Raw genomic sequence first — 14,396 nt, 5'->3', positions numbered from 1 at the left:
ATTGATGTCGACCTCTGGTATGTCATCAAGAATGGCATCCCCAAGGCTGGTGAAGGTGTCACTGCTGCTGATGTCAAGAAGTTCGTTCAACTGGATTCCACTACCAAGAACATCATCTGTGGTCATCTGACCAAAGGACAGTATGGCCGTGTGAGTGCTCTGGAAACATCCAAGCTAGTCTGGGACTGGCTCTCCAAGGTCAACGAAGGCGTCTCAACCCAGAGAGGTCAAAGAATCAGTGTCCTTCGCAACCTCTTCAACCGCTTCAAGAGAAACGACAATGAGAATGTTCAGCTCATGTTTGATCGACTCACTGACATCGCAAATGAGCTTCAAGCCCTCGACGCTACTGAGATCACCAAGCATGAAGTCGTCAAGACACTCCTAAGATCACTTGACAGCTCATTTGACACCCTAGCCCTGATGATACAAGAACGCCCTGACTTCAAGACACTCTATCCGTCCGACATACTTGAAAGGCTCAACACACATGAGTTTCAGCTTTCTGAGAAAAGAGACATCTACTGTCCCAACTATGGGCGAACTCGTGCTTTGAAGGCAAAGGTTGTTTCCTCATCTGAAGAAGAATCTGATTGCAGTTCTGATGATCCTGAAGACATTGGAAAGGAGCTTGCTATGCTTGTGAAGAAGTTCCAGAAATTCACCAAGAAGAAAGGCTTCAAAAAGTCCTCACGATCCAGCTCAAGGAATGATGAAGCTTTTGCTCATGACTACAGGAAGAGAACATGCCACAAGTGCAAGAAACCTGGTCATTACATCTCTGAGTGTCCGAAGTGGGACAATGAGAACAACAACAAGAAGAAGAGCAAGGAATATGATTCTGACGACAAGAAGAAGAAGAAATACTCAAAGTCTTCTTCCAAGTCTTCATCAAAGTCTTCATCACACAAGAAGAGCTCATCTGGAAAAGCTTGTGCGTTTGTTGGAAAGTAAATGGATTCAGAGGAGGAGTCTGCTTCTGAGGAGGCGGAGGTGGAGTCTGAGGAGGAGTCCGATTCTGGCGTTCCAAGTCTGGCTACAGCCTATGTTGCCAAGTCCATCTTCAACATTAAAGACAATGACTTCATCACCGACGCCGATGCCGATGACCAGGACAACTCCGCTCTCACCTACTGCTTCATGGCACGCGGTGCCAAGGTAAACTCACGCACTACTCACTATCAAACATCCAGTGAAGATGACTCTGATTGTGGTTCCAAACCCAGCTACAAAACACTTGCTAAAATTGCAACTGAACAACAGAAAGCTATGGAACATATTCAAAAACTGTTAGACAAAAGCAATGACCTGTTAGACGCTGAAATGACTCGATCTCAGTCCTTAATTGAAGACATAAAAAATCTTCATGTTAAGTATGAGGAACTTGAAATTCATCATGAAACGCTCTCAACAACTCATGAAAAGCTTTCCTATGATTATCTTCAAAGGAAGCAAGATCTTGAGAAATTGAGAGCGGCTAATGAAGATCTTCAAAAGGAAAACGAGTCGCTTCGTGCCAAAAAGATCAGTTCCGCTCAGGAAGGATTTGAACCACCATGTCTTAAATGCATTGAGCGTGACAATGCTACTTCTGTTTCTGGATGTTCCACTGCTGCTACTGTTGCAATATCTTCAACTATTGATGTGGTAACTAACCCCTCTGCTGAGGATGCCACTGCTATTGCTGATGAAAATGCTAGGTTGAAGGCATTGCTTGAAACGGGGATGTACAAAAGTCTCAAAGTGCATCAGACACTATGTGATGTCCTCAAAAGACATATCCTGAACCGAAACCCTAGGAAAGAGGGTGTTGGGTTCGAAAGGAAAATGAATCTTGATGGCTCTTACTGGAAACCGGAGCAGTACCCCAAAACCACATAGGTTGCTGCAAAGGAACCTTCAGTGGATCCATCCACCCTATCTGGCTTCACTTGTGCTAATCCCATTGTTATTGATGAATCCTTTGATGCAAACTATAAACTATTTAAGAATCAGAATGGTGAAGTGTTTGCCAGGTATATTGGTACTAACTGCAGGTATGGGCCACCTATGAAGAAGGTCTGGGTGCCGAAAAAGTGTCTGGAAAATCTTCCTGTGTATGTCGTCATGACACCACAAGTGAAGAAGACAAACCCCAGACCACGGGCTTCATATGGTCCAAAGGCTTCATACAGACAGAGGACTCACCTGAGTTGCACTAACGCAAGTGTTTTGCAGGGAAACCATACTCAGGCCTATGAATATGAGCGCGTTTCATCAAACCGCCATGTTCATAAGACCAAGAACTACTCTGCTTATTCTTATGAGTACTATTGTCCACCTGCAAGACTATTTGCTAGGGCTCCAAAGCCAAAGTTCTCAGATGCTGCACTTAGACTCATTGCTTCGAAACCACCCTTGAAGATGTGGGTGGCTAAGAAAGCTTAACTCTCTTTTGCAGGGAAGGGTCTCTAGCCGAAAATCAAATTCGTCTGAAGCTATTGCTGGGGACCTTAAACATCTTGTAGGGCGCAAGATCAAATGCCCAAATGGTCTTATTATGTATTTTGTTCCTGAGTCGCTTGCTACTTGCCCTATCAGTCCTAACCTCGATCTAAGCTTTCATAATCCACTTGCTCGTCAAATGTTTATACTTCACAATTCTCTTCATGAAGCCTATCCCCCTAACTGCACTGTAGGGTATGACACCAGCTGCTTCAGAATGGATTATCGATAGTGGATGTACTAATCACATGACTAGCAAGCGAAGTCTTCTCATGGACTCAACTTTACGTCCATCTGACAAGAGTCACATCACATTTGCTGATACTGGTAAAAGCAAGGTATTGGGTCTAGGTAGAGTTGCAATCTCAAGGGATCAACACATGGATAAAGTGATGCTTGTTGAATCTCTTGGTTTCAACTTAATGTCTGTCTCAATGCTTTGCGATTTAAACATGATTGTGATATTTGGAAAATATCGTTGCCTTGTTCTAATGGAATCTGACAAGTCTCTAGTCTTTGAAGGGTATCGGAAAGATAATTTGTACGTGGTAGATTTCTCAGCAGGACCACAGCTTGCCGTATGTCTTCTAGCAAAAGCTTCAGAATGCTGGCTCTGGCATCGGAGGCTAGGGCATGCTGGCATGAGGAACTTGCACACTCTTGCAAAGAAGAAGCATGTCATAGGCATCAAGGGCGTAAAGTTCAAGAAGGATCACTTATGCGGTGCCTGCGAAGCTGGAAAGATGACGAGGGCCAAGCATCCCTCGAAGACAATCATGACAACGACTCAACCCCTCGAACTGCTACACATGGACCTCTTCGGTCCCACTCACTACTCAACTCTTACCACTACTGCTTGTCTCTATGGCTTCGTCATTGTTGATGATTATTCAAGATATACATGGGTGCATATAATCCTCTACAAGATTGAAGTGCAGGATGTCTTCAGACGCTTCGCCAATCGAGCCATGAACAACTATGGCGTCAAGATCAAGCACATCAGAAGTGACAATGGCACTGAATTCAAGAACACCGGCCTCGACACTTATCTTGATACTTTGGGCATCACTCATGAGTTCTCAGCTCCGTACACACCGCAGCAGAATGGCATTGCGGAACGCAAGAACAGAACACTCATTGAGATGGCCCAGACGATTCTCGATGAATACAAGACTCCAAGAAAGTTCTGGCCTGAAGCCATTGATACTGCATGTCATATCATCAACCGTGTTTATCTTCACAAGCTTCTGAACAAAACATCCTATGAGCTCCTCACTGGTAAGAAGCCAAATGTCAGTTACTTCAGAGTATTTGGTGCCAGGTGCTGGATCAAGGATCCACACATCACACTTCAAAATTTGCACCGAAAGCACATGAAGGTTTTATGCTTGGATACGGAAAGGATTCACACTCCTACAGAGTCTTCAACCTCTTTCACTATAAAGTGGTTGAAACTGTGGATGTGCGGTTCGATGAGACTAACGGCTCGCGAAGAGAGCACCTGCCAAATGTGCTAGATGAAGTTCCATCCAGTGAATCCATCAAGCTTCTGGGAACTGGAGAAATCATACCTTCTAAAACTCAACCTGAAGAGGAACTCATCATCTCTGCAACTGATCAACCTGAAGACAATGCTCAGCCTGAAGACAATCCTTCTAACGATGACAATGACCAGCAAGAGCAAAATCTTCGTCATGTTCATCCTCGTGTTGCAAATGAAGTACAGATTGAGAAAATAATTGATAGCATCAATGCACCTGGTCCACTCACTCGTTCAAGGGCAACACAACTAGCAAATTTCTGTGGACACTTCGCATTCGTCTCAATATCTGAACCCAAGAAAGTTGATGAAGCCTTCATGGAACCTGAATGGATTCAAGCTATGCAAGAAGAGCTTCAACAATTTGAGCAGAATAATGTATGGGAACTGGTCAAGCGTCCTGATCCTCATAAGCACAATATCATAGGCACTAAATGGATATATCGCAACAAGCAAGATGAGCATGGTCAAGTTGTCAGAAACAAAGCTCATCTCGTTGCTCAAGGATACACTCAAGTTGAAGGAATTGACTTCGATGAAACATTTGCTCCTGTGGCTAGGCTTGAAGCTATACGCATACTGCTAGCCTATGCAAATCATCATAACATCCTTCTGTATCAAATGGATGTGAAGAGCGCTTTTCTCAATGGCAAGATTGAAGAAGTGTATGTTGCACAACCGCCTGGCTTTGAAGATCCAAAACATCCTGACATGGTTTATAAGCTCAACAAGGCACTGTATGGCCTCAAATAAGCCCCTCGTGCTTGGTATGACACACTCAAGGACTTCCTGAAGAGCAAAGGCTTCAAACCTGGTTCTTTGGATCCCACACTCTTCACGAAGACATATGATGGTGAACTGTTTGTGTGCCAAATATATGTGGATGACATTATCTTCGGCTGCACCAACCAGAAATACAGTGATGAGTTTGGATATATGATGCAAGAGCAATATCAGATGTCCATGATGGGTGAGCTGAAGTTCTTCCTTGGTCTTCAAATACGACAGCAGCACAACGACATCTTCATATCTCAAGAGAAATACCTCAAAAATTGCCTGAAGAAGTTTGGAATGCAAGACTGCAAAGGTTACACGACGCCAATGCCAGCTAAACACCATCTGGGTCCCGACGACAATGGTAAAGAGTTCGATCAAAAGGTATACCGCTCCATGATTGGTTCTTTGCTTTATTTATGTGCATCTAGGACAGATATCATGCTTAGTGTTTGCATGTGTGCCCGATTCCAAGCGGCACCAAAGGAATCGCATCACTTAGCTGTGAAGCGAATTCTTCGATATTTGGCTCACATCCCAACACTAGGATTATGGTATCCAAAGGGCTCAGAGTTTGATCTAGTTGGATTCTCGGATGCTGATTATGCTGGTGACAAGGTGGATCGCAAGTCTACATCAGGCACATGTCACTTTCTGGGACGATCACTTGTATGTTGGTCTTCAAAGAAGCAGAACTATGTATCTCTCTCCACTGCTGAATCTAAATACATTGCTGCTGGTCTTGCTGCGCTCAGCTTCTATGGATGAAGCAGACACTCAAAGACTATGGCATTCATCTGAAGCAAGTGCCACTCTACTGTGACAACGAAAGCGCCATCAAGATTGCTAACAACCCAGTTCAGCACTCGAAGACAAAGCACATTGAAATTCGTCATCACTTTCTCAGAGATCATGTCATGAAGGAAGATATTGATATCATACACGTCAACATTGAAGAGCAACTGGCAGATATCTTCACAAAGCCCTTGGATGAGAAAATGTTCTGCAAGTTACGGTGTGAGCTGAATATCTTGGAATCCTCAAATGTCCTGTGATCAGGCACACATCCTAACACTTATGCATGTTGATGATTTAGATGTGCAACACACGAATTAAAGTATGTCTTCAATCAATGAAGACTTACATTCTGAGTGTGAATACATTAACGTGGAATTTGACTTCGGAACGCCATGATAATTGCGCGCCGTGTCTGGGTCTAATACTTCCTATACGGTGGGTAATGCCACCGCCAAATTCTTCCCTTAGAAGTGTTTTTCTCATGGCATTACATTTGCAAAGTCTTCGCATTTTGTTTGTCTTCAATGTTAACATGGCCTCATGTTTATCTTCAATGTACTGATTTAGTTTCTTTCCTCTACAGCATTCACTTATAGCTATGTCTTCACGTTGAATCTTTTGAACTAAGTGAATGTGATCGGACCCTAACCTTTCTATGCTCCTGTCTCAAGTCTATCTATCCAAATCATATGCATTCTATTGAAACTGTCAAAACGTCTTCTATGCGTCCTTGTCAACAGAAGGCACAGAGATAAACATTAATCTGTTTTCAATGCTCAATCCTTTTTGCATGAAACCCGGAGAAGTGGGAACGACCACCCGACAATCCAGGCGTGCGTGGGAACATGGAACAACCTCCAATGTGTTGCATGATCGCCATGTGTCCTTCAGATGTGAACCGCCAGGGGCACCTGCATAATAACGCTGTGTCGTCCCTGTCTCTGTAAATACACGCCTCACCCCAGTCATTATCTCGTCTTCCACTCTCGCACAAACCCTAGCACCACCGCTAGCACTCGACGATGCCGGTGACGAAGCGCTTAGCTGCCGCGACCTCACCAATGCCGTCCTCACGCCGGTTGCGGACATCGTCTTCTCCGCCGTCACCGTAGGTGTCCTCCGTTGCCAAGTTAGGGCATGGAAGATCGAACTGCTCGGTCTCCTCTCCCACTCCGTCTAGCAGTTCCTCGTGTGGTAAATAAAACCTCCTTTTTACAGTCTTTTTGATCTGATAGATTCATCTTTTTCAACCACAAGTGGTTTCTATTCCCACAAGTTGGATCTATCTCATTCTGCATCTCATAGCATGCCTAGTATGTTCACTTATGCTTCACAAAGTAGTTAGATTCCTCACTTGTACTTATTCGTGGATTCGTACAAATATGGAACCAACTCTCTACATATGAGTGAATGTCTTCGCACTATGAGGTCAATGTCTTCTAAACTGATTTATCTTCAAAATCTTCTGAGAATGCATATGACCTCTTCCCCTTCCCTCGCACCTTTAATGCTGTCACAGGTACATGTCCGTGGGAGAATCCCTTGGTTCTCATAGTTTGCATTCATTTTTAGAGTTCTTACATCATCATATAAATTCTCCTGAAGCCAGTTCTTGTCTGACCAGTAGACAAAAGACTTTGACAGTGTTGAAGCCCTTTAGTCTAAAATTCATGGCAACCGAGAAATCAGTCAGGAAGGGCAGCAGAAAGCACCGTGGAAACACTGCTAAGGACCTGCCACCGGATATCTATGAGCTATACAAGTCAGATCCAGAAGAGACCTATGGAGAACGCAAGAACCGAATCCAATGGATTCGAAGACATTGGGCAGAGGAATGGTTCAAGTACAGATTTGTCACAGAAGAATATGCTGAGAAGAGTGCCATCAAGGGCCCCTGGGGAGATATTATATAAAAAGGTCTTCAGCCCAAATCACAGTCCGAAGCTATTGCTCAAGGCTTCTACCCCTGCATGCTTCCTGGACCTCAGCCTACTAATGCCGACCCATCCTCTCTGTTATGGTGTCGAGAAGATAATCTCTTCAAGCACAACTATCAGTCTGCAAAGAACTCGGCCTAGGAAAACAAGAAGTCTTTGGGATTAGACTTCAGCCCAGGCCCCTCTACACCTCGAGCTGACGGCACACATGAAGCTGAACCCAATCTTGTTGGGCCCTTCTACAACTTAGAAGGTCTCATCACTCACATAATGGTTCAAGGGGCAGACGTGGATCAACCTGCAGACGACGTTGATTCTGACGAAGCGCCTGCACCACCGAAGCCTGTGAAGCAAATGAAATCCAAGGCTTCAAAGCCCTCTTCAGCACCAAAGGCTTCAAAGCCCTCATCTGCACCAAAGGTTTCACGGGCGAAGCCTCTGGCCACTGCACCTCCTGAAGCCAGTGTGCAGTCTGAAGATCTTTCACGCATCTCCAAGCCCGCCAAAGTGAAGAAGCCCATGCAACCCACTGGTCAAGCACTGACCCCTGCTGCTGTTTTGCGAAATGAAAATGACGCCATTGATCTGTCCAGTGACGACGATCTTGGCGATGACGCTCTTGAGCAGTTGATCGAGAGCAAGCAAGAGGCGGAAATCTTCAATGACCTTCCTCTCTTTGATGTGGAAATCTTAAACAAGTTCATTGATGAGTGGTTCGACAGCCCAAATGTCAGCTTTGATGATCTTCAGCTTCCAATTGGCCTCAGCGTCGCCTTCCATGGAGCCATTGCTCCTGAGCTGGCTCTAGCTCAGAAAATTGTTGAGCTGAAGCATAAGATCGATTATGAAAATGCTCAGTTCAAGAAGCACATGGCCAAGCTCAATGTTGAAGACATTCAAAACTTCAAGGTCATGATGCATGAGCTCAAGGAAGCATTCCACAAGAAACGTGAAGAAGCCAAAGGTTCTCGTGAGCGCATGAAGGATCTTGCTGCCAAATGTGTTCAAGGATACAATGAAGCTGAAAAGCGCAAGGCATCGACCCCCGAATGGCTGCCAAGAAGAAGAAGCCAGCTATGGCAGAACCCGAAGCATCAAGGCAGGAAGAACCTCGCATTGTCTTCCCAGCCAGTCTGACAGGCTCGAAGCCTAAGGTCCCCACAGTGGCTTCAGAACTCAAGAAAACAAGGGCAGCTGAAGCCAAAGCCAGAAAATGTAAGACCAAAGCCACCACTGATGATGCTCCCCCAACCAAGAAACAGAAAACAAAGAAGAGAGACCGGGCTGCTCCCATAGAGCACCTTGATGTCGAGCCAATCTCAGTGGCTCGTCCTGCATCCGAACATCGAGAGCGACAGTTGATAGTTCATGAGCCTGCTTCCACAAAGGCTCCTGAAGTTGAAGACAATCCAGCTGTTGACCCCACCGCAGCTGAAGACATTGGTCCTCATGATAATGTTGAAGATGATGAAGTCCTTCCATAGATCGAGCGCAATTTGGTATCATCGCCTGTGCTCATGCACAACAAGATCATCAGAATTGGTCGTCCTCTGACTCCAACTGCTCAGGATGCATCATGGGATGATCACCCACAACAACAAGACACCCCAAGTGCTCCCCAACCACAAGATGACGATGACTTTGAGGCCCAGCCGACTCCATCTCCACAAGCGTCGCCCACGTTCCGCAGGCTTCGCAAAGGATCAAGGCCTCAAGTCACTACAACTGTGAACGTCTCTGAGTCTGAAGCCAAAACAGCTGAAGATATTCCGGCTGCATCAGCCGATGAAGAAGAAGAACCATGTGATGAAGAAAGAGTTGCTACACCACCAACCATTCGTGAAGTTGTTCTTGAGGAGAACGTGTCCGACCCTCCAGCTCCTGAAGTGGAGGTTACCAATACTGAGGCATCCACCAACATCAACACTAAAGCCAATGACGTTGTCATGGCTGAAGCCAATGTGGCGCCTGAAGCTAATGTGGTCCCCAAAGTGCAACCACCTGAAGCAAATGTGGCCCTTGAAGCCAATGTTGCACCAGATGTAATCATTCCTCCTGAAGCTCCTGTGCCCCTTGCAGCCCATGTCAACGAAAATGCCAATGCTCCTGTACCCCCTCCAAGACCTCATACTGTTGAGTTGGCATTTGATCATGGTCAGCTTGTTATGGTCCGCTGGCCCATTCTAGTTCCTCCACCTGCTGCGGGTCCACAATTTGACTATCATGTCGACCACAGACCTCAAGTCCAGAAGCCCAAGCCAAGACTTCCTAGATTCCCAGACACTGCAACTTCACTTGGGGTCTTCAATGTGAATGGCTTCGTGGCACATAACACCTTCTTCAACAGCGCCAAGAACCCTTACTCCAAACCTCGCATTTCATCGGATCGGTTCTGAGCTATCAGCAGCGCGGCTACTATTCATGCGTCTTATACAATCAAGGGTGCATATTTCCACATATGTGCCTCGACACTGAAGCTATAGCTGGCCTGCCCTGTCTAGAAGAAGCGTTGGATTGCTTCAGAGACGCTGGACTCCTGCAATTTGTCACAAACAAGGAACACTTGAATGAAGAGCTTTTGTTACAGTTCTATGCAACTCTTCACATTCGAGGCTACAACAGGGATCCAAGGACTTGGGTCCTTGAGTGGATGACATGCAATGTCCATCATGAAGCCAAAGCTCTTGATATCATTGAGCTCACAGGCCTGCCCACTCCTGGTGAATACTATGAACCAGGTTGTCAACAACACCAGAATGCTTTGGAGAGCATTTTCCAGAAGCCAGAACCCAACATGAGCCAAATGCTGAGCATGATGAAGCCTTTGCCCCATGACGCTGAATACCCATCTGAATTCTTTGTTGAAGACCTAGAGTATCTGCCTCGCACCATTTACCATATCATCAGAAAAACTCTATGGCCTGTCAAAGGACATTCATCTGCAGCGAAGCTTGAAGGAGCAATGAAGACTTTGGTTTTCTATATCTTCAATGGCATCAGCTTCAATGCTCACGACTTCTTCATCAGGTAGTTGGCTGCATCTGGCTCCGACGTTTTTGGTATGAAGTTCTATGCTCCATGGGTAATGCATCTTATCAAGTTGCACTCTGCCTTCAACTATCAGCCGTCTGTGCGCAATCATCTTGTATTCTTGCCAGAGGTTGATCTGTTTTCTGTTGAAGCTATTTACCCAGAGCCTGCTAAGGATCCCATTTATCTTCACAATGCTGATCGTCAAAGCTTCACCCAGCCCATTGAAGGAATTCAGGCAGTCTCGCGTTTTTATCCCTTAGCTGGTAACACATGTGCCCCTCGCGCTCAAACTGACGCCACTGGAAGCACCATTGCCCAAAGGCCTCGGAAGCGATCTCGTGTTCTCAATGACTGAGAGCTTCTCGTCGCGCTACATCAGAAATAGGATAAGCATCATGACTGGCTTAAGCGTCAGATGCAAAGCCTCTTGGTGGACGTCAGTCGCATTCGCAATCTTGCCACCAAGAATGCCTTTGTTACACATGAAACCTGTCGGAGGTCTTGGAAGAGTTTGACATTGCTTAGTGCTGAAGCTGATCTGCAAGACGATGGCTTCACAGGAAGATTCAAGTTTGACTCAACTCCTCCAAGGAATGCTCACTTGCATCGGACTCCCTCGCTTGAAGACTCTGACTATTCGTCCTCAGCTGCGACTGTGAATGCCAGGGTCATCGATGACCAAGATGATGCCACTTCACCACCTCCAACTTCAGCACGCGTCGACACTGCACCAAGTTCTTCTGCACCACCGGACCTCAACGACGACCTTGCTGTTTCGCCTGCACCTCATGGGAACGAGTAGGCGCTCTATGTATTCAAACCTTTTTGGTCCTTACTGACAAAAGGGGGAGAAGCATATGAGTTGATAGTCTTCAAACGGGTCCATATGGGTGGTTGCTTTACTTTTTGCTACTTTTGTCAAGTGCTTACAACTCTCGCTTTTTGATACATTTGGTTCTTTGAGTTGTAACACTTAAACTCGTTGGTCGTCTGCTACTTATTTGCTATTTTGTGATGCGATGATAAATTCCGCATGTGTGATGATAACTTCCGCACTTAGGTCATTTTGCAGACGTCCATTTTTCATTATGCATGTCATTATCTTCATTATATCAAATCATGCATGATGAATTGTCATCATAAGTTGAAGAGGATCTCCACAAGTACAACCTGCCATGTGCATTTTCATTCCAAAAGCAAATTACTTATATGCACATCTTCAGGGGGAGCCTTTGCCACTTATGAAGACAATACCCTATCCTTTCCAATTTCGCATATTTTATTCCCCGTTGAAAACTTCAACCAGTTTGTCATCAGTCACCAAAAAGGGGGAGATTGTAAGTGCATCTAGTGCCACCCCTAGTTGGTTTTGGAGTATTGACGACAAACCTGGTTGAGGGACTAATGTGTTTGTGAGAATTGCAGGATAACACAGGTAGAAGTCCCTCATTGATTCGGTTTTTCCTACCAGAGATGACCCCTAAAAATGTATGAACACACTGAAGTCAAAGGTGGTATGTGAAGACATTCACATTGAAGACTGTGACAAGAGAAGACATTGCGTGAAGACTATGGAGCGTGAAGACTTAGTTGTTTCGTCGTTCTTTTTCTTCTTTGTTGAGTCATAGGAACCACCGTACTGTTAAGTGGGGTCCTAGTGAACCAGTCAGAATGACTGAAGTGATGCTTAACCAAAATCCTATGTCTTCGAGCGAAGACAATGAGAGCAAATCTTATCCAGAGTTGGATAAGTCAGCTTTGCTTGTAGCCCAAGTAAAGTTGCCGTGTGCGTTTGAAATCTGACCGTTGGAACACGTGTCAGTTCCTTAGTGACCCAGGGTCATTTCGGACAAATCAGGTCGGGTTGTCTAGTGGCTATAAATAGCCCACCCCCTACAACCATAAATGGTTGGCTGCTCAGAGTTAGTATACGGCTTTTGTCGTTTGAGAGCAACCCACCTCGAAGCCTTTGAGAGAGAATTCCTTGCGAGGATAAAGCCCTAAATACCCAGAGCCAAAGAGTGTTAGGCATCACTGAAGTCTTCTTGTTTGTGTGATCTGAAGACTTATTAAACTTGAGGACTGTGAATCCTCCAGCCGGTTAGGCGTCGCGTTCTAAGCATCCAAGAGTCATTGTGGATCGCCGGTGAACCAAGTCTGTGAAGGTTTGGAAGTCTACCTTGAAGACTTACAGAGTGATTGGGCGAGGACTGGGTGTCCTTAGCTCAAGGGGAATAAGGTGAAGATGCGGTCTTCTGAGTTAAATCTCAGCCTCCCTAACCAGACGTACAGTTGTCACAGCAACTGGAACTGGTCCAACAAATCATTGTCTTCAACGAGCCACTGGTTCTATCCTTCCCATCTCTTTATTTGCAGATTGGTCCTTGTGAAGTCATTGCATGTCTGCGCTATCTATTTTTCTTCACTGTGTGACTGCTTGTTCTGATTGGCTTCATACTATCTTCCATCCTGATCTATACTACCTAGCTACTATTAGTCTTTGTGCTTTCATTTCATTGAATACTTGACTATGGCTTGCTTAGTGTAGTCTACCTTCCAAATATTGTTTGTCTTTGAAACTTCCATGTTTTGAAGACTTTCATAAAAATTGCCTATTCACCCCCCTCTAGTCGATCACTAGCACTTTCAGTGTTTCAGCATCAGAAATAGAAACATCATCATGATTCTCAGAAGGTTTTATACCACAGGTTCACCAGAAGCATGCAAAGTTCTATCATTTTTCTTTTTGTTTTTCTTCTTTGATGAACTAGATGCATCAATATTAATTCAATGAGAATCTTGCTTATTTCTGTTAGGATAACCTTCAGGATATATAGGATCTTGAGTCATTTTACCACCTCTAGTCACTATTGTAATACCGCAACCATTCATTTTATTATTCATTTCATTAAGAAAATCATTTTATGAATTAGAGACTTGCTCCAACTGAGTATGAACCATGGATGAATGTTTAATTAAACCTCTAACATCATTAGCAATCCTAAACATCAAATCACTCAAAGGATCAATCATGATAGCATTTCATTCCAATTGTTTGCTAACATACATGTTGAAGTGTTCTTGCTTAACAATGTAATTATCAAGTTCATCCAGGCATGAACTAGCAGATTTATTATAGGGAATATCACCCTCATCAAATCTACAAAGAAAATTTACCTTTACTACCTTTGTCAGGATATCGAGTCCATGTATTTCTTCAATGGGTGGTAAATTCTTGACATCTTCAGATTTAATACCCTTTTCTTTCATAGATTTCTTTGCCTCTTGCATATCTTGAGGACTGAGAAATAGAATACCTCTATTCTTTGGAGTTGGTTTAGGTGATGGTTCAGGAAGTGTCCAATCATCAACATTTCTCTATATATTATTCAATAATTCTTCAGCCCGCTGAACAGTTTGTTCCCTGAAAACACAACCGACACAACTATCTAGGTAGTCCCTAGAAGCATGGGTTAGTCCATTATAAAAGATATCAAGTATTTCATTTTTCTTAAGAGGATAATCAAGCAAAGCGTTCAGTAATTGGAGAAGCCTCCCCCAAGCTTGAGGGAGATTCTCTTCTTCAATTTGCACAAAGTTAAATATTTCCTATAAGGCAACTTGTTTCTTATGAGCAGAAAAATATTTTTCGGAGAAGTAATATATCATAACTTGGGGACTACACACACAACCAGGAGCAAGAGTATTAAACCATTTATTAGCATCACCCTTTAATGAGAAAGGAAATAACTTGATAATATAGTAATATCAATTTTTCCCTCATGAGCAAATAGGATGGCTATATCATTCAATTTGGTAAGGTGTGCCAC

This window comes from Triticum urartu, chromosome 7A (assembly GCF_056163025.1).
Source record: "Triticum urartu cultivar PI428250 chromosome 7A, HENAU_Tu73, whole genome shotgun sequence".
Lineage (NCBI taxonomy): Eukaryota > Viridiplantae > Streptophyta > Magnoliopsida > Poales > Poaceae > Triticum > Triticum urartu.
This window is presented reverse-complemented; position numbering follows the sequence as displayed.